The sequence below is a fragment of the Bos indicus genome, chromosome 16 (assembly GCF_029378745.1).
Source record: "Bos indicus isolate NIAB-ARS_2022 breed Sahiwal x Tharparkar chromosome 16, NIAB-ARS_B.indTharparkar_mat_pri_1.0, whole genome shotgun sequence".
NCBI lineage: Eukaryota > Metazoa > Chordata > Mammalia > Artiodactyla > Bovidae > Bos > Bos indicus.
The window spans coordinates 31270153-31289247 of record NC_091775.1 but is presented as its reverse complement, the minus strand read 5'-3'; the positions used below and the strand labels follow the sequence as shown (position 1 = coordinate 31289247).

The following is a 19095-nucleotide window of genomic DNA, read 5'->3' as shown; positions in this document are numbered from 1 at the left end:
ATGGCAACCCACTCCAGTGTTCTTGCCTGGAGAATCCCAGGGACGGGGGAGCCTGGTTGGCTGCTGTCTATGGGGTTGCACAGAATCGGACACGACTGAAGTGACTTAGCAGCAGCAGCAGCAGCCTCTGAAGAACAGCACAAGCAGCTGTAAAAAAAACAAAGGATCTATGGCAATCTTTTAAACTCAAATGCTTTTATTTCATTTATCATTTTTAAAATATTCATCATGATGGTGAGCCTCCTGACTTTAGTCATGGATTAATACTTATAGGAGGGTTAAATTAGTAACCAAGAAAAGTTATCTACATCAAAACCATGGGGTAAGACTCCTACACAATATATACTTAACTCAGAATTGCCATCTTTAGCTGTATCATCAAAAAAGAAATTGCATACATGTCATTTTTCTAATTAGGAGTAACACTTCATTAGAAGTTGTATATGTGTTAAAAGCCTCCTCCAACTGCACTAACCTATAATTTGTTTCTTCCATTCAGGTGGAAGTATTGTTTTATGTATTTGTAGGTACTTAATAGGGCTTCCCAGGGGCACTAGTGGTAAAAAACCCGCCTGCCAATGCAGGTTAGACATAAGACATGCCAGTTCAATCCCTGGGTGGGGAAGATCCCCTGGAGAAGAGAATGGCTACCCATTCCAGTATTCTTGCCTGGAGAATCCCACGGACAGAGGAGCCTGGAGGGCTACAGTTCATAGGATCACACAGAATTGGACAACTGAAGTGACTTAGCATGGCACAGCACAGGTACTTAATAGGACTTCCCAGGTGGCACTAGTGGTAAAGAGCTTGCCTACCAACGCAGGAGACTTTAGAGATGCAGGTTCGACCCCTGGGTCAGGAAGATCCCCTGGAGGAGGGCATGGTAACCTACTCCAATGTTCTTGCTTGGAGAATCCCATGGACAGAAGAGCCTTGCAGGCTGCAGTCCTATAGGGTCACAAAGAATCAGACACGACTAAAGCAACTTAGCACAGCACAGGTACTTAGTAAAAGCTTTCTAAATGAATAAATGCAAATGTTCTACCTTCCTACAGTGTGACAGTAAATCTTAATCTCTTTTGTGCTATTCCATCCTCTACCACTTCCATTCCATAAAATGTGGCACAGCTGCTATGTAAACTGCTCATGTTTAAGTGAGTTTCTTCAGCTTTCTGTATACTTACAGGTTCTGCTTCTCTTTTCCAGACCCTCAAGGAATCTTTTCAGGATGTGTCCCTCCCTCTCTACTAAACTGACTTACTCCCTCTTGTTAACTCTGCTCATAGTCTCTTTGCTTCACACTCAAATTTCACCCATCAGCCTGATCCCTCTGATGGGTGAATGATAACTTCAGGCTCTCTTCCTGGGTGCTCTCTCTGGAGTCCTCATCCCACAGCCCGTTTCACTGCTCCAGCCAGTCCCAGCCTGGGAGGGAAATTCAGGCTGCTTGAACTTCACGGTAGGGGTGATCTGACTACTTGACCATTGGCTCCAAGGTTGACCAGTCTGGTCAGTCAAGTGTCTTCTTCACCACTCCCCTCACTACCCAATTAAAGGAAAAGATCTTATCACAAAGGCAGAGGTATAAAGTAACACCTCAAAGGCACATAAGCTTAGTTTAGTGTCTAACACTGTACTTTGCATAAACATTCATTGTCACGGCAGATTCTGGTAGTGACAATCCTTGTCGCCTGTACCTTTCTAATCTTAGGCAAATCTAAACTTCTCTTTAGGGAAACTTACACATAATTTCCTTCTCCAGTTACTTCATAGGGCAGTTAAGGTGGGGCAAGAAGCCACAAAGCCCTGTTTAACAAATTAAAGCAGTGTTTATATTATAGGCTTGATCTTTCATAATAGAAGGGAGGCTGCTGACTCATGGTGCTCAGATCAGACTTCCTGCCACCAGCAGGGTGTTCACATACGGTGAATACAGATGAATGGCTTGGGCTTTGCGCCCATCATCACTGGGCCCTGGTGACCCAATAACAGGAAGATGACTGGTGAGGCTGTATAATTGCTTTTCATCTGTGTTCAGTGAATGGCACCATCACCTCTCAAATTACCCAAGCTAGAAATCTGGTTGTCATCCTGAATTCTCGCTCTGTCTCACAACTCACAACTGATTTGTTTACAGAGTCCTGAAGATTCAACTTCCTAATTATCCTTCGAATTCACTCTCTTTCTGTGTTAATACCTCTGGCCATTGATTTAGAGTCCTCATCATTTGTCATCAGATCTGCTGCAATTGGAAACAACTGGTCTCCTTGAGTCTGGCCTCACCACTTCTAAACTGATATCTCTGGCAGAGCGATCTTTCTAAACTACTGACATGATCAGGTTTCACAGCTCTCTCCACTGAGCTTAAAAATCTTTCAACTAGACACCTTGTTGCTTTAGGCTGCAGTTCAAAGATCTTAGCATGGCAAACCATCCCCTGCCTCTTGGCTATATTTCCACAGGCCCTTCATTCCAGCTATATACATCTCATTTCAGTTGCCTGATCGTCTCACTCTTTAACCTTTCATTGCTGTTTTGTGCCATCCCCGCATCCTGAAATGATCCTTCACTGATTTACCTCCCCTACCATTACCTTGGCGTTCATCTATTCACGAAATGCTTACCGAGGCTGACTGTGCCTGATACTCTTTTAGGTGCTGAGCATCAATGACTAATACAGACAAAACTTCCTGACTTACAGAATTTACCGTTATAGTGGTGGTGATGGTGGTAGTGGGAGAGGACAGACAATGAACAAAATAAATAAATAAATTATATCACAGACTAGGAGGGGTAAGTGCTATGAAAAATATTAAGCAGGGAAGCAGGATGTGGTGGGGATGCCAGAGCAGGTGTGGAGGTCAGGTCACTGCAATTTTAAATGGAGTGGTCAGGGAAGGCCTCACTGAGAAGGGACATTTGAGCAGAGACTTAAGGAAATGAAGGAGCAAGCCATGTGAGTATTTGGGGGAAAAGTATTAAGGGAAAAGTGAGGAGGAAGAGCAAAGATCCTGAGGTCAAGGCAGCCCTCGAAAATGGGAACTGGAAGGAGACCAGTGTGGTCTGAGGAGAGTGAGCAGGGCGGAGAAGAGTAAAAAGGTCAAAGGGAGGCCCCGCCCCTTCCCCCGCCCGGGCGGCCATGGCCATTCCCGGCATCCCCTATGAGCGACGGCTTCTCATCATGGCGGACCCTAGAGATAAGGCGCTTCAGGACTACCGCAAGAAACTGCTGGAGAACAAAGAGATTGACGGCCGTCTCAAGGAGTTAAGGGAACAATTAAAAGAACTTACCAAGCAGTATGAAAAGTCTGAAAATGATCTGAAGGCTCTACAAAGTGTTGGGCAGATTGTGGGTGAAGTACTTAAGCAGTTAACTGAAGAAAAATTCATTGTTAAAGTTACAAATGGACCGAGATATGTTGTGGGTTGTCGTCGACAGCTTGACAAAAGTAAGCTGAAGCCAGGAACAAGAGTTGCTTTGGATATGACTACACTATCATGAGATATTTGCCAAGAGAAGTGGATCCATTGGTTTACAACATGTCTCATGAGGACCCTGGGAATGTTTCTTATTCTGAGATTGGAGGGCTATCAGAACAGATTCGGGAATTAAGAGAGGTAATAGAATTACCTCTTACAAACCCAGAATTATTCCAGCGTGTAGGAATAATACCTCCAAAAGGCTGTTTGTTATATGGACCACCAGGTACAGGAAAAACACTCTTGGCACGAGCTGTGGCTAGCCAGCTGGATTGCAATTTCTTAAAGGTTGTATCTAGTTCTATAGTAGACAAGTACATTGGTGAAAGTGCTCGTTTGATCAGAGAAATGTTTAATTATGCCAGGGACCATCAGCCATGCATCATTTTTATGGATGAAATAGATGCTATTGGTGGTCGCCGGTTTTCTGAGGGTACTTCAGCTGATAGATTCAGAGAACTTTAATGGAGCTACTGAATCAAATGGATGGATTTGATACTCTGCATAGAGTTAAAATGATCATGGCTACTAACAGACCAGATACACTGGATCCTGCTTTGCTTCGTCCAGGCAGATTAGATAGAAAAATACATATTGATTTACCAAAGGAACAAGCAAGGTTAGATATATTGAAAATCCATGCAGGTCCCATTACAAAGCATGGTGAAATAGATTATGAAGCAATTGTGAAGCTTTCAGATGGCTTTAATGGAGCAGACCTAAGAAATGTTTGTACTGAAGCAGGTATGTTTGCAATTCGTGCCGATCATGATTTTGTAGTACAGGAAGACTTCATGAAAGCAGTCAGGAAAGTGGCTGATTCTAAGAAGCTAGAGTCTAAATTGGACTACAAACCTATTTAATTTATTGTAAGGTTTTTGATGGCTGCATGACATCTATTGGCTTAATTTTTAAAAAGTTAAGGAAAATAATGTATTGGCAATGATCTCATTAATAGCATATGAATAAAAATGTGTATGAATAACATTGTAAAAATTAGTAATTCAGTAATTCTGCTTTTAAGAAGTACAGAGGAAATTTGTATGTTTGTTAATGTTGCATTTATTGCAGCAAAAGTCAGAAGAGTATGTTGAAGCTTTTTGTATTTGCTGTGTGAGTATTTTGTAAAACCTTGAAAATGGTTTGACATAGTAGTACCAGGGAGCATTTCTTATGACTTACTTTATATCACTTGTTTTCCTCATCCTAAAAAGTTTAATAAAATCTGTTTAATTTAGTTCTCCTAAAAAAAAAAAAAAAAGGTCAAAGGGAGAAAGGTAAGGGGAGACCTTGTAAACCACTGCAGAGCTTTCTAAAAATATTTATTTGGCTGTGTCGGGTCTTAGTTGTGGCATGCAGAATCTTCCTTGCGTCATGCAGGATCTTTCTTTGCAGCACATGGATCCTTTAGTTGTGGTGCATAGGCTCAGTAATTGCAGCTTGCGGGCTTAGCTGCTCCTCGGCTTATGGGATCTTAGTTCCCCAACCAGGAATCGAACCCACATCCCCTATATTGCCCAGCAGATTCTTAACACTCGAATTGCCGGGGAAGTCCCCATGGCATTCTAAGGGAGATGAGGAGCTTATTGGAGGGTTTGAATCGGGAAGTTACACAATGGAAGTATCTCTCTGGCTGCTGAATTGAGAATAGGTTGTAGGAAGACAAGGGTGGAAGCAGGAGATTTGTTAGGTGGTTGCTACAGAAATCCAAGCAAGAACTGCTAATGGCTTGAGCCAGGGTGGGGACAGTGGAAGCCATGAAACAGGGTTGAATTCTACGTCTAGCTTAAAGATAGGTCTGATGGAGTTTGCTGACGGATTGGATGTGGGATAAGAGAGAAAGAAAGGTCACAAGGATGTCATCAAAGTTTTTAGTCTGATCAACTCTAAGGATGAAGTTGCCATTAACTGAGATAGGGCATACTTGGAGGAGCAGGTCTGGGGCAAAGATTAGGAGTTCTGGTTTGGATTTGAAACATCTGAACTTCTTCTGAGTTTCTTCTCCTAAAAGCCTCCCCAGTTCTCTCTCTCCACCTAGAATATGCACATTGGTTTTCCCCTAAATTGGTTTCTATTGCTCTCAGAGCCCTTAGTACACAAAGCAGCCCTTTTAACACAAACATTTTCCATTAAGCATGTATTGACTCAGATTAAAAAACAAACCAATAACTTCTGTTCTGACTGTAAAGGAGTAATTGAAATGGAACTTGCCCTTCCAGTATAAACAACTAGAAAATGGGACAAAATGAATGAAACAACTGTATTCAGATATTGGGACAATAGGGAGTGAAGAATGTGCCCTCAGAGATGAGGGAAACAAATAAGTGAGCCCCACAATAACTCTAGCTATTAAACTTCTGCTCAGGGGTTGGGAACCCAGTCAAAACCCATGAGATCTTATTGAATTAAAGAGACAAAGACTGGAGTTGTTGGAGGCTGAAGGGGGTGTGGTGGGGGGGGAGTATTAAAGAGACACCATATAAAGAAAGTGTTTCACAAACATCATATGATATTGCTTATATGTGGAATATTAAAAAAAATGATACAAAGGAACTTATTTACAGAACAGAAACAGACTCACAGACATAGAAAGGAAACTTACGGTTATCAAAGGGGAAAGGTAGCGGGAGGGATAAACTGGGAATTTGGAATATACACACTACTATATTTAAAATAGATAATCAACAAGGACTTACTATATATTATAGGGAACTCTGCTCAATATTCTATAAGAACCTAAGTGGGAAAAGAATTCGAAAAAGAATAGACATATGTATTTGTATAACTGAATCACTTTGCTGTAAACCTGAAACTAACACATTATAAATCAACTACAGCCCAATATAAAATATTAAAAATTAAAAAAATAATGAAGTGCTTCAAATATCTGCATGGGGACTCCCTTGAAATTTTGTGTAACTACTAATCTGGGCACATTCTGGATGAAACCCTGAAGGCCTAGCAAAGAGCAGCTGATGGGAATCTCTAAGCTAAACAATCACCAAAACTGATACAAGACTGAGAGACCTGAGTTCTTACTGTGCAGAGTGGAAAGTACTTGTTGAACACTTGGGGTACTGAGTAAAGACCTCAGAAGGGTCATGCCTTAGTATCAATAGAAGAGCTAAACTAAGCCTAAAGTAAAGGCTGTAAAATAAAGCTGTAATTCAAAAAGATCAGCCTGATCTGCAAGTAACTTAACTGCCCCAAGAAAACAGACTTTAACTCTCTTTAAAGGAAGACAAGAAAATCCCATCACTCAACAACAGAACATTTACAATGTCATGAATTTAAAATGGCACCAAAACTATGAAATATTTACAGATACATCCAGTGTGTGTTGGAATCGGCTCACACAACAGCTCATTCTCTCATCCCTTCGGAACTCCATGTTGGGTGACGTCACGTTGAGAGCTTGAAGCTGATCATGGTTTGAGTATTCACACCACAGAAACTGGCAAACAAAACACATCAAAAGTTTGGTTACAAAAATAATATCTATGAATGATGGTATGAAGAATATGTAGTCAACTCATTTTCCTACTTAATCTAAAATTGTTCTTTCATTTAAGCCAGACTTTCAAATTGATATATGCCTTTGCCCCTTCACAGTGACTCATGGGCTAGTATTGTGCTCTATTTCCTAAGCCAAGTAGTGTTATAAGAAATAATCATAGCTTAGTTAGGGTCATTGGATTCCATGGAGCATACACCCACCGAAATTTCCTCAAAACTACATTAAAGTAATGTGGCTCTTTGGCTGACCCTAAGTCAGGCTATTAGGAAAGTTCCCATCTTTATTTTCATGGGCATGATAATAGGGCCTGAATATCTGAGTTTATTCTGTGAATATTTGTTAGTTGAATCTCAAAAAACCTATTTAACACGTGTAGTTTTATAATGAAAATATCCCACAAAGCAAGCATCTACTATTTTGCCTGGAGGCTGAGATGGTAAAGAATCTGCCTGCCAATGCAGGAGACCTGGGTTCAATCCCTGGGTGGGGAAGAGCCCCTGGAGAAGGGAATGGCTACCCACTCCAGTATTCTTGCCTGGAGAAATTTTGACAACTTAGATAAATATTGAACAGTTTCCCCAAAAACACATTTCACCCAATAAAAATCATTTAAATACTCTGTAATTATTAAGAAAATTGAATGCATAATATAGAAACTGCTAGAGCTTCTTAACTGGTCTTGATTCTGACCCTGCTCGTCTCTGCTCTGCTTTCTACACAGTAGCCTGAGAGATATTCTCAAAGGAAAAATCTCATCACACCGACTCGCACTTAAAACCAACCAGTGTCTTCCCACTGCTCTTAAAACCCAAATTCCTATTTTTGTGGCACACATGGTCTGTATCGATTATTCGTCTATTGCCTTTCAGGTCTAAACTCATCCTTTTATTCTAAATTTGTTTTTCTGGATCTGAGAGTCTAAAAATTCTATTTTTGTTTTTGACAGCTTTTTTTTTTTTAGTACCTTGCCAATAGGGTGGTAGAGTGAGACTGTAAATTCAGAGGAGGAAGAAGGAAGCTATTCCTCACTGCCTCCCGTCTGCTTCCTTTTTCTGAGCACATCACCCTTTCTTCATTCTGTCAGTGACTGCCTTCTTCTTAGTAATAGTCAAGTCTAGTCTTCAGTTTTTCTGATGCACACAGAACCAGCCTTATCATGACCCACAGAAGTAGCATCACTAGTTGGCTAGTGCCTCCTTCTTCTCTGAGTTCTGGGTCCGAGCTTGAGAGGCCCCCTCCTCTGAACTTAGAAACATCAACAGAAGCTCAGCCACACCCCCTTCTCTAAGGTCCAGAAATTCAGCTCTGAGGGGCCCCTCCTCCAAGTTTGTGAGTTCTAACAAAAGCATGCTTTCCCTTTGTTCCTTCACCTCTAGGGACATTAGCTGCTTCCTGAACCTGTAGCTTCATGATACCTTACTCTATGCTTTTAGCCTTTTCAGTTACCCAGTTAACAATTGTTTACATAGAATTCTCTCTTACCTAGTTAACAATTGTTTACATAGAATTCTCTCTTTTAAAATAACTGGTTTGATTTCTCTCTTTCCCGACTAAGCCCTGATCATCTAAAGTCCTAAGTGATCTGCTTCACCTAATTTACCAATCTCATCTCACACAACTCTCCTCCTCAATCCATGTTCTTCAGCTGCACCAGCCTAATTTTTATCAGAAAGCTCTTTCCTATCTCCTGGGCTTTGAGTATTTTTCTCCTTTGCTTGAAATGTTCTCCCCCTGAAATTTAATGAGGCTAAGCCCTTTTCATCTATGACTTCCTTTTCATTATTTAATGAGGCTAGACCCTTCTCACCTATGACTTCATCTTCATCATTGAGCAGAGCTCAAATGTTACCCACTCAGAGCCGACTTCCCTGGTGACTCTATCTAAAATACTCCTGAGCACTTTCTCCCATTTCCTGTTTATTTCTTTGCCACACTCAACAAGATATGTAATGATCTTGGTTTTGTTTATTTACTTGTTTATTGTCTATCTTCACATCCATTCCAGAAGAGAATGTAACTTCCATGCATGCAGAGTCCTTGCTTACGCTTTGTGTATTTTCTGGTACACGTTTTAACTCCATATGTACTTGTTGAGTTAATGAATGGGGTCGCAGGTGGGAAAAGAGATTTGAAGGAGAAAAGGGGCCCACCGACTTCTGCAATGCACTAGAACAGGTGCTGTATGACCTGGGCCATAGAGATGCCACAAAGGATCAGACACCTGACTCTGGCCCTGACTGACTGAGATTCCAACAGCTTGTCACTGGGAAAGCTGAGATGTCCTTGGTCCTCCACTCTCCAGCCTCCTTTCCCAATCCGGTGCCTCCTGATCTTTCTCAGGTGACTAGTGCTCTCACAGTCTCCCATTTCCTCTCACAGGGACTCATTTTCATAAAACGATCTGAATAGACTCCAAAATAGAAGTGACAGGACATTCTAGAGCACTCACTATCCTGAAGGCATTTTTTTTTTATCTGGCAAAAATCCCTAAACCAAGAAAGCTTTAGAGCAGGGATTGTTATTTTTTGTAACTTTTGAATATGCCGTGGTAAATGTATTTATTATTTTTAAAGGTCCATAAAGATTTGAAAGGCTGTTTTTTTAAAAAATAATTGCATTATCTTTACCATAAATGTAGTAGGAGTTTGTTCAAGATAATGATGGACTGACTGAGCAAATGTCTATTCCTTTTATTCCTACCCTTTTAATTTTACTGAAGTACAGTTGATTTACAATGCTGTGCCAGTCTCTGCTGTACAACAAAGTGACTCGGTTATACACATATTTACATTCTTTTTAAAAATAAGGAGTGGAAGGACACCCTTTGCCATCTGAGACCACTGGTTGGGATACTTCCCCAGTATGCAAAACCCCATTGGACAGCCAGCCACCTTGCCTGAGTGACAGTGTGTAGGTGACCCTATTGGGGGCAGGTCATCTGCATTTGGTTTCTTTTCTCTTTCCTTTGCTCCAGAGGAACGCAGAAGTCTGTGGCTGCCTGCCCTCGGCTCTCTCAGCTTTTCCTACAATCCCTCCGGATACTAAAACCAGAAACTCAGATGTCATCCTTGACAACTCCCACTCCTGCCTCCGCCCCGTAAAACCCATCACCAAATCTTGCTAACATCACTCCCAAAGATCTTCCAGATCTGTGGCCCCTCCCCACTGCCAGCCCTGCACCCCACGAGCTCTCCTCGCTCTTCTCTGGAGCCCCTCACCAACTCACCCAGCCCCCCTTTTCCTACCCTTTCTCTGTGTTGCAGCCAGAGAAATCTTCCCAGCCGCAGACGGATCGTGTCCCTTTACCCCTCTCCCAGGAGCGGAATACCCTCCGACACTTGTTTTAAGATGAAGACCAGATTCCCTAAAAAGCTGAGTCAGCCCCCTCTGCCGGCTGTGTCCCCACAGCCTCAGTGCCACCACCTTTCTCTGCTCCAATCTCAACGGCCTTGTTTCATCCCATATCCCCTCCTGCTTCGGGGCCTTTGTGTATGAAGGCTCTGTTTATCTGCTTTACACTTTTACTCAACTCCACCTCACAGCTCTCAGGCCAAGCTGATAGCGCCAACGGAGAATTTCTTCACTTCCTCAGGGAAGTCTTCCCGACCTCTTGACTGGGTCGGATCCTCTCATACAGCTTTCCTTTCACAAGGTTTGTCTCAATCACTATCCTACAGCTACAGGCGTGATTACTGGGTTAGGACCTGTCTTTCTGGCTGGAGAGCCTGACTTCTCTCTCCTACCTGCCCCTCATCACTATAACTCGTCTGCCCGGGAAGCAGAAGGGAAGACATCTTAGACTGCAGGGCTTGGAGAGAAATGATATTGCAGGTGGGACTGGGGAAGTAGAGCCTGAGGCAAGGTAGTGGGTGCTTGTAATTTACTGAGAGGTTGTTTTTAAGAAAAACCGGCAAGTGAGAAAAGGAGGCAAAACAGGTAAGGGGAATGGGAGCTCCAAGTAAGGGTGGGTGTCAGGTAAGTACTAACTCAGGTGAAGGTTGTGGTCTCAGGTAAAGGCTGAAGGGGACTGTGGAATGTAACCTATTCTGAGGCACAGGGGGCAGTGTGTACTCCCATTGTCAGTCAGTCAGTGGCTGGAGCTGCCTGCTCCTCCTAGGGAAAAGAGTTCGTAACTTCCCAGCAGGCAGCTCTTGTCAGTCAAGGGCAGTTATCCTAAGAAGGGGAGGAAAAGGCGCAGCCATGATGTACGTGTTAGCCGCCAGCACTCAGCGGGTGCTGGGGATCTGGGTGGGCACCACAGCTTCCACTATGGTGACAGTTCAGATTTCTTCTTTATAAAGTGTGTGTGGGAGCCGCAGGGGGTGCAGGTTCAATCCCTGGTTGGGGAATTAAGATGCCACATGCCGAGCGGTGCAGCCAAAAAATAAACAAATAAAATAATAAATAAGTAAAATGTGTGGGAAGAATTCAGATGATAGAAGTCAAAGAAGGAGATTAAGTCGAGGTAGAGAAGAGTTCTAGCAGATATCTTTCTCTCGTTTTATTTTTTAGACTCAGCCTAATCAGATGCACTGCCCTAGAGTCAGACCTGAGAGTTAATGAAACAAAGGACCCTTCCCAGCTGTGACAGGATGACAGTCACGGTCACCCGCCGTGTCACGAGTGTCGGCGTGGTGGCTGTGGTGTCCGCGGTCCAGTGTGGGCAGTACAAGCAGCACTGCCCTGTATTCTTTATCCCTGTCTCCTCCAGGTCGGATTTTCTAGTCCTAGCCCTTCTCTGAGCTGCCCAGTATCTTCTCAGTATACTTGTCTTCCACTCTAACCTGCTGGTTTCTGTTGCTTGCAACCAAGATTCCTGACGCACACCCTCTCAGGGCCATGCTGCACAGCCCCCAACACCCCCACCCTCAGGACTACCGAGGCGAGGATGGGCCCGATGCCAGTGGCCTGGTCCCTGACTCCTGTCACCAGGCCTCAGGCCCAGGAGAGGGTTCCACAGCCTGCTGGCATTCTGAGGGCAGGGAGGAGGCAAAGGAAGCATTGGGTTCTGCCTTCAGGTCAGAGCATTTATGGACTCAGGGCACAAGGAGACTTTATGGAGCAAGCCTTGGTCTGACAGAGCAGGCTTCCAACATGACCCAGGGCCACCTGTGCGGAGATAGACCTGGCAACATATATGCTCTGAGGAGGGCATGTGACTCCTAAGCTCTTCCCTACCCCGCTGCTTATGACAAACATGTCCAACTTAGTGTTGTTATCCCCCACCCCAGCTCCCTGTAAACCAGGATCCCCCTCCTCGAGGACTCCGAATTCTCATTCCACTACAGACTCCTGCTCCAGCGCTGCCATGTACCTACCACCTCTGCAGAGTCCCAGTTTATCGTGACCAGCCTCTCACTGCTGAGAATGAATGACTTCTCCATCAGAGGACGGGGCCATCTTATGCCTGTTTTTCTCTGAATCTGGTAGCAGTAGGAGGCAGATATCCTTTTCAGAAAGCGACGTTTGCTTGATGACATCCCATCTTGTGACATCATTTCTGGCTTCTGTGCCTGGGGACATCTGAGGATCATTGCATATTTCCCAATCCCAACTGTCCCTGGAATATGTGTTCTCTGGGCTCCATCTCTGACCTTCTGTGCTTGTATACCCTTGGCTGGCTCATTCCCAGTGGTAAGAGATACTGTCAGCAAGACAATCACTTAATACTCCCCCTACCCCCACCAACTAGTTTCGACCTGTTTATCCTCCAAGGACCCTGATGGACCACATTTCAGGCATTCCCACTACCTCTTCTTTTGGCAACTCCTATCCAAGCCTCTACACTATTGCCCACCATCTGTAGTCAGCCAAATGCAAGTTATGAACCAGCTGATGGTGGGTCACAGTTCCTTGGTTGTAAGCAAGAAAAATCAACTTCAGTGAATCAGACAAAAGGAGAAGCTTGTTGAAACACAGGTCGCTCACAGGGTAGACAGGAGACTGGGTACCCAGCTTTGAAATGGGACAGGAACCAACAGAAACCGGTGAAGTGTTGCACCTGAGAGTCACTGATGGGTATGCTCCAAGTGTTCATTGCTGATGATGCCTTGTTCTCTTCAAGAATCACAGTCTCATGGGAATTCCCTACCAGTCAAGTGGTTAAGACTTTGTACTCTAGGATCCCACAAGCCATGTGGCTCAGCCAAAAAAAAAAAAAAAAAAGCAGACTCAAAGTCTCAGGAGAGTCTGAGTTGCCTGGCCTGCATTGTGCTCCCACCTCTTGGCGTGGGAGAGTCCCCTGATTCACTGTCCCACACAGAGTGCACACAGGAGAGAGGCTTAACTCCACAAACAAAAGCTGGGGTGCTATCTCCAATAAAGGGGAAACGAATGCCGGCAATTAAAAAAAAGAACAACTAATGGCTACTATACGTAGCTCTGTTGCTACATGTTCTACCAACCACATGACTAATCAACCCACCTCACCACTGCAGAAACCACCCTGAGGAGCTCTCCCCCACACCCCAACCCAGGCTGCTTCATAACCAGATGGCCTCCACCTCAGCAACTTTCCCATCAGGCTCTGAGGACCTGAGTGCAGGACCGGCTGCCCGGAAGTGCCTCCAGGGTGCCCTCTAGGGGCCAAGGGCCGTATACTTTTCTGAAGGATAAGAAGTCCCCTACATGTTGTTCAGTTGCTAAGTTGTGTCCGACTCTTTGTGCTCCCATAGACTGCAGCATGCTGCCAGGCTTCCCTGTTCTTCACCCTTTCCTAGAGTTTGCTCAAACTTATGTCCTTTGAGTTGGTGATGCTATCTAACCATCTCATCCTCTGTCACCCTCTTCTCTTGCCCTCAATTTTCCCCAGCATCAGGATTCTTTCCAACGAATCAGCTCTTCACATTAGGTGGCCAAAGTATTGGAGCTTCAGCTTCAACATCAAGTCCCGTACATACAAACGTTCAAGTTGCAAACTTTCACAGATGTGAACGTGTCCTGGTATACCAGTTGTTGGACTGTACGGCTGTACTTTTCAAGGTACTGTTTTCTAAGTTTAGAATGTTTTCTTTATTTTCTGTATTTGGTTGTTTTTTATGTATTATTTGTGTGAAAAGTGTTACAAACCTATTACAGAAGAGGACTGGGATTTCCCCTGCCACCTGGTGGGATGCTCTAACCACAGTGGCACCTTCCTCTGAACATTTCTGGAAGGCTTAGCATTGTTCTGTCCTGAGTGAATGGTCCTTAAAGTGGATCATTGGTGGAGGGTGGTGAGGCTAATGACAGGGTGGGTGTGAATGGAGCAAAGAGCAGGGAAAAGGAGTATAAAGAGCACATTTGTGAGTCCAGTTTGTTCATAAATCCAATGAAGTTAGCTTGGGTTCCTAGCTAACACAATCTGCTATGTAGTACTATACTGTAATAGGTTTGTAACACTTTTCACACAAATAATACATAAAAAACAATCAATGTTCATTATAGCACTGTTTACAATAGTCAAGACATGGAGGCAACCTAAATGTCCATTGACAGAGGAATGGATAAAGAAAATGCGGTGTGTATATATATATAATGGAATATTCAGTTCAGTTCAGTTCAGTTCAGTCGCTCAGTCGTGTCCGACTTTTCGCGACCCCATGAATCGCAGCACGCCAGGCCTCCCTGTCCATCACCAACTCCCGGAGTTCACTCAGACTCACGTCCATCAAGTCAGTGATGCCATCCAGCCATCTCATCCTCTGTCGTCCCCTTCTCCTCCTGCCCCCAATCCCTCCTAGTATCAGAGTCTTTTCCAATGAGTCAACTCTTCACATGAGGTGGCCAAAGTACTGGAGTTTCAGCTTCAGCATCATTCCCTCCAAAGAAATCCCAGGGCTGACCTCCTTCAGAATGGACTGGTTGGATCTCCTTGCAGTCCAAGGGACTCTCAAGAGTCTTCTCCAACACCACAGTTCAAAAGCTCCACAGTCCAACTCTCACATCCATACATGACCACTGGAAAAACCATAGCCTTGACTAGACGGACCTTTGTTGGCAAAGGAATGTCTCTGCTTTTGAATATGCTACCTAGGTTGGCTGTAACTTCCCTTCCAAGGAGTAAGCGTCTCTTAATTTCATGGCTGCAATCACCATATGCAGTGATTTTGGAGCCCCCAGAAATAAAGTCTGACACTGTTTCCACTGTTTACCCATCTATTTCCCATGAAGTGATGGGACCGGATGCCATGATCTTCGTTTTCTGAATGTTGAGCTTTAAGTCAACTTTTTCACTCTCCTCTTTCACTTTCATCAAGAGGCTTTTGAGTTCCTCTTCACTTTCTGCCATAAGGGTGGTGTCATCTGCATATCTGAGGTTACTGATATTTCTCCCGTCAATCTTGATTCCAGTTTGTGTTTCTGCCAGTCCAGCGTTTCTCATGATGTACTCTGCATATTATTCAGCCATTAAAAAGAATGAAATAATGCTATTTACAGCAACATGGATGGACCTGGAGATTATCATAGTAGGTGAAGTAAGTAAGCTAGAGAAAGACAAATATAATTTGTTATGGCTTATATGTGGAATTTAATGGTCTCTTTATACTCCCTTTCCCTGCTCTTTGCTCCATTCACACCCACCCTCTGTCATTAGCCTCACCACCCTCCACCAATGATCCACGTTAGGGACCATCCACCCAGGACAGAACAATGCTAAGCCTTCCAGAAATGTTCAGAGGAAGGTGCCACTGTGGTTAAAGCATCCCACCAGGTGGCAGGGGAAATCCCTGTACTGTTCCTATTCCTGTGGTGGGGAGTATATGTTTATATTCACTGAGAAAGCCAAATTGTTCCCTTCTTCAACATAAGGCCACAGGCCCATTTGAATCCATTCCACAAATTTTTATTCAGCATTTACTGCATGCCAGGTACCATGCTAGGTGCTAGTGATACAAGGTTGAATTGACAGGCTGGGGGGGCGGGCAGGGTTGGAAGGAGACATTAATCAACTGAATGTGCACATAGAAAATTAAATTCTGATGTTTGCCATGAGGAAAAAGCACACGAGATCTAGACTAGATCGCAGAGTGACCTGTTATCTGCAGAAATGATGTCTGAGCTGCCATCTGGAGGGTGAATGGAATTAACCAGATAGAGGGGGAATTAACTAAGAAAGACTGTGCTGGACAGAAGGGACGGAGAAGTGAAGACGTGAAGGCAAGAGCGAACTTGTCTGGTTTAGAGAATCGAAAGAAGATCTGTGTGCAGATATGAGAGGGTCAGGAGGAGTGGGCACCAGATGAGGTGCTGCAGCCACTCAGCCCCCGGGTTGTGGTAGGGGCTTGCTCTTATTCCTAAAGCAAAAGTATTCATTGCTCAGTCTTATCCGATTCTTTGTGACCCCATGCACTATAGCCCTCCAGGCTCCTCTGTCCATGGGATTCTCCAGGCAAGAGTTCTGGAGTGGATTGCCATTTCCTCCTCCAGGGTATCTTCCCAACCCAGGGATCAAACCCAGGTTTCTTGCATTGCAGGCAGATTATCATCTGAGCCATCAGGGAAGCCCTAACTCCTAAGAGCAACCATAAAACATTAAATGGTTTTAAGCAGGCTGCTATGATTTGCAGGAAGTGCATTGACAGGAAGAAAGAGAATATTAAGGGAGGCAGCTTGGCAAAGGGTAGTTTGGCTCAGGATAGAAGAAAGCGGAAGTGGAGAGATGTGAATGGATCTAAGAAGCATTTTCGACTTGGAATTGAAAGGACTTGAAAATAGATTGGAGGTGGAGAGTGTTCCCAGGATTCTGGCTTGCACACTTCTCTTCACTGCATTTACAACAAATTACCTAAATTGTAACCTCTTCAAGGTTGAGGAAGTGAATTTATGCCCCCACTTCCAAGTGCACATAAATACCTGGAGAATGAATGAGAAAGCTTCTCTTCCACGGGCCGGCAGTTCTGCAGTTCCTAAGTCTCCCGGGAGGTGGCAGCACACGAAAACGTAACCGATCACTGTTTCCGTGCCCGGAACTTCGTTTCCTGCAGCCTGCGATTTTGACTCCCTTTGGGAGTTTCCCACATTCCCAGTTCCCAGAAAAGAGAGCACTCCCTATCCTTTCCGAGCTGCCTCACTGGAGGGTGTGACTTAGCCGGGGAACTTTTCATGTGGGGGACAAGGCCTGAATTTACTCAGTGATTCTGTGGCCAGCTTCTATATTTTCAGCTGCGGTGGTTTTGCACAGGCATCTGTTTTCAGCATTCCCGCCTTTCACAGAGCTCTCAGGACAAGCTGATAGCGCCAACGGAGAATTTCTTCCCCTTCCTATTGCTCCAGGCTGGGCATCAAACACCAGGTAGTCTAAGTGAGCCCTTCTCAGTTCTGTCGGGGGAGCAGGGAGGGGGGCGATCAGGTGGGTTTGATCCAGGAAAGGAAAACCAGAATGCAGGTAGCCAGAGAAGGAATAGCTAGTCTGAAAGGCTAGTGGAAACAGGCTGAAATTACCCCGAGGATATATGTGAAAGGACCGATTTATCAGTAAACATAACTCTTGATTTATCAAGTTAAACATAAAGCTTGATTTATCAAGCAAACAGAACTCTGAGTTAAGAACAAGAAAGATGGGGGTTGGGTGGCAGGGGAGGGAAGACGTGAAAAGCATAAAGAACAAGGACCCAGTGATGGGCACAGTAAGTTGAAGGTCAGTTTAGGGGGACACATTGCCAGGAAGGGCACAAGTCAGAATCCCAAAAATTTCGCTCAGGGCTGGGATGTTTCCTGTACGTTAAAGGCAAAGGTCTGCGGCTACAGCACCCCAGGACTTGTCTCCCATTGTTCAGGCTCTTCAATCACTGACAGAACAAGATGTGAAGGCCTTTCCTCCTCAGAATAAATCACCAGCAACCCCACTAGTGCTCTCCTGTGCCACGTGCTCACCGTCGAACCCCTTTCAACCTCTTTTCTCGTTCCCACCCTTTCTGCTTCTACTCCTTTTTCTTCTGACTTCCTGATCTTTACAGACTATGAAGAACTAGCGGTTCCCAATTTCAGGGAGCTCGATCTCTCCTGATTTCATGCATGTATCCCTCAACCTCTGACTCATTTCCTGAAGTGCTATATTTCATTTTATAACGTTATTAATACTATTTTTACTATATTTATTATATTTTATTTAATGTATTTTTATTAATTTTCATTATTTTATTATACTTTAGTGTATGTTATTGGAGAAGGCAATGACACCCCACTCCAGTACTCTTGCCTGGAAAATCCCATGGATGGAGGAGCCTGGTAGGCTGCAGTCCATGGGGTCGCTAAGAGTCAGACACAACTGAACGACTTCACTTTCACTTTTCACTTTCATGCATAGGAGAAGGAAATGGCAACCCGCTCCAGTGCTCTTGCCTGGAGAATCCCAGGCACGGGGGAGCTTGGTGGGCGGCCGTCTATGGGGTCGCACAGAGTTGGACACGACTGAAGCAACTTAGCAGCAGCAGCAGTGTATATTATATATTTTATTATTATTTTCAGTATTTTTTAAATCTTAATGCTTTAGTCAGCTGAGTTTAACAAATACATGATGAGGAGCTACTTGGTAAATGGTGCATCCATCACTTAATTCAAACATATATACTCTGGGAGGAAAACACATTTATCTGTCACTTGCTCTTTGATTTTGGATGTTGGTGCTCAGGTGAAGTAAAGTGAAGTGAAAGTGGTTCAGTTGTGTCCAACTCTGTGACCCCATGGACTATACAGTCCGTGGAATTCTCCAGGCCAAAATACTGGTGTGGGTAGCCTTTCCCTTCTCCAGTGGATTTTCCCAACCCAGGGATCGAACCCAGGTCTCCTGCATTACAGGCAGAGTCTTTAGCAGCTGAGGCACAAGGGAAGCCCTGGTGCTCAGGAGTCACCCCTAACTCCTTTTATATAAATAGTTTCATACTTTGGTACCCTGGCCAGGGTTGCCTGATAGATTCTCCTCTGAGTCTATTGGTGAAAGTGCCCCAGGCTTGTCTCTGGTCACTCACGTGTCATATTCTATAGCCACCTTGAATAACCTGCTGTTCTCTATTGTCTCATTTTCTACTGCATCTTTGCTTGTTGCCTCGACTGCTCAAGATATTCCCTGACCTGTTTTCATCTGGTCAATTCTTAGCCATTAATTAGGACTCAGGTTA

The 19095-nt window shown here is 44.2% G+C and overlaps 1 pseudogene; it reads left to right on the top strand.

Annotated features, from left to right (window-relative positions):
• Nucleotides 1-3119: 3119 nt before the first annotated feature.
• Nucleotides 3120-4717, top strand: LOC109570714 (26S proteasome regulatory subunit 10B pseudogene; annotated as a pseudogene).
• Nucleotides 4718-19095: the final 14378 nt, after the last annotated feature.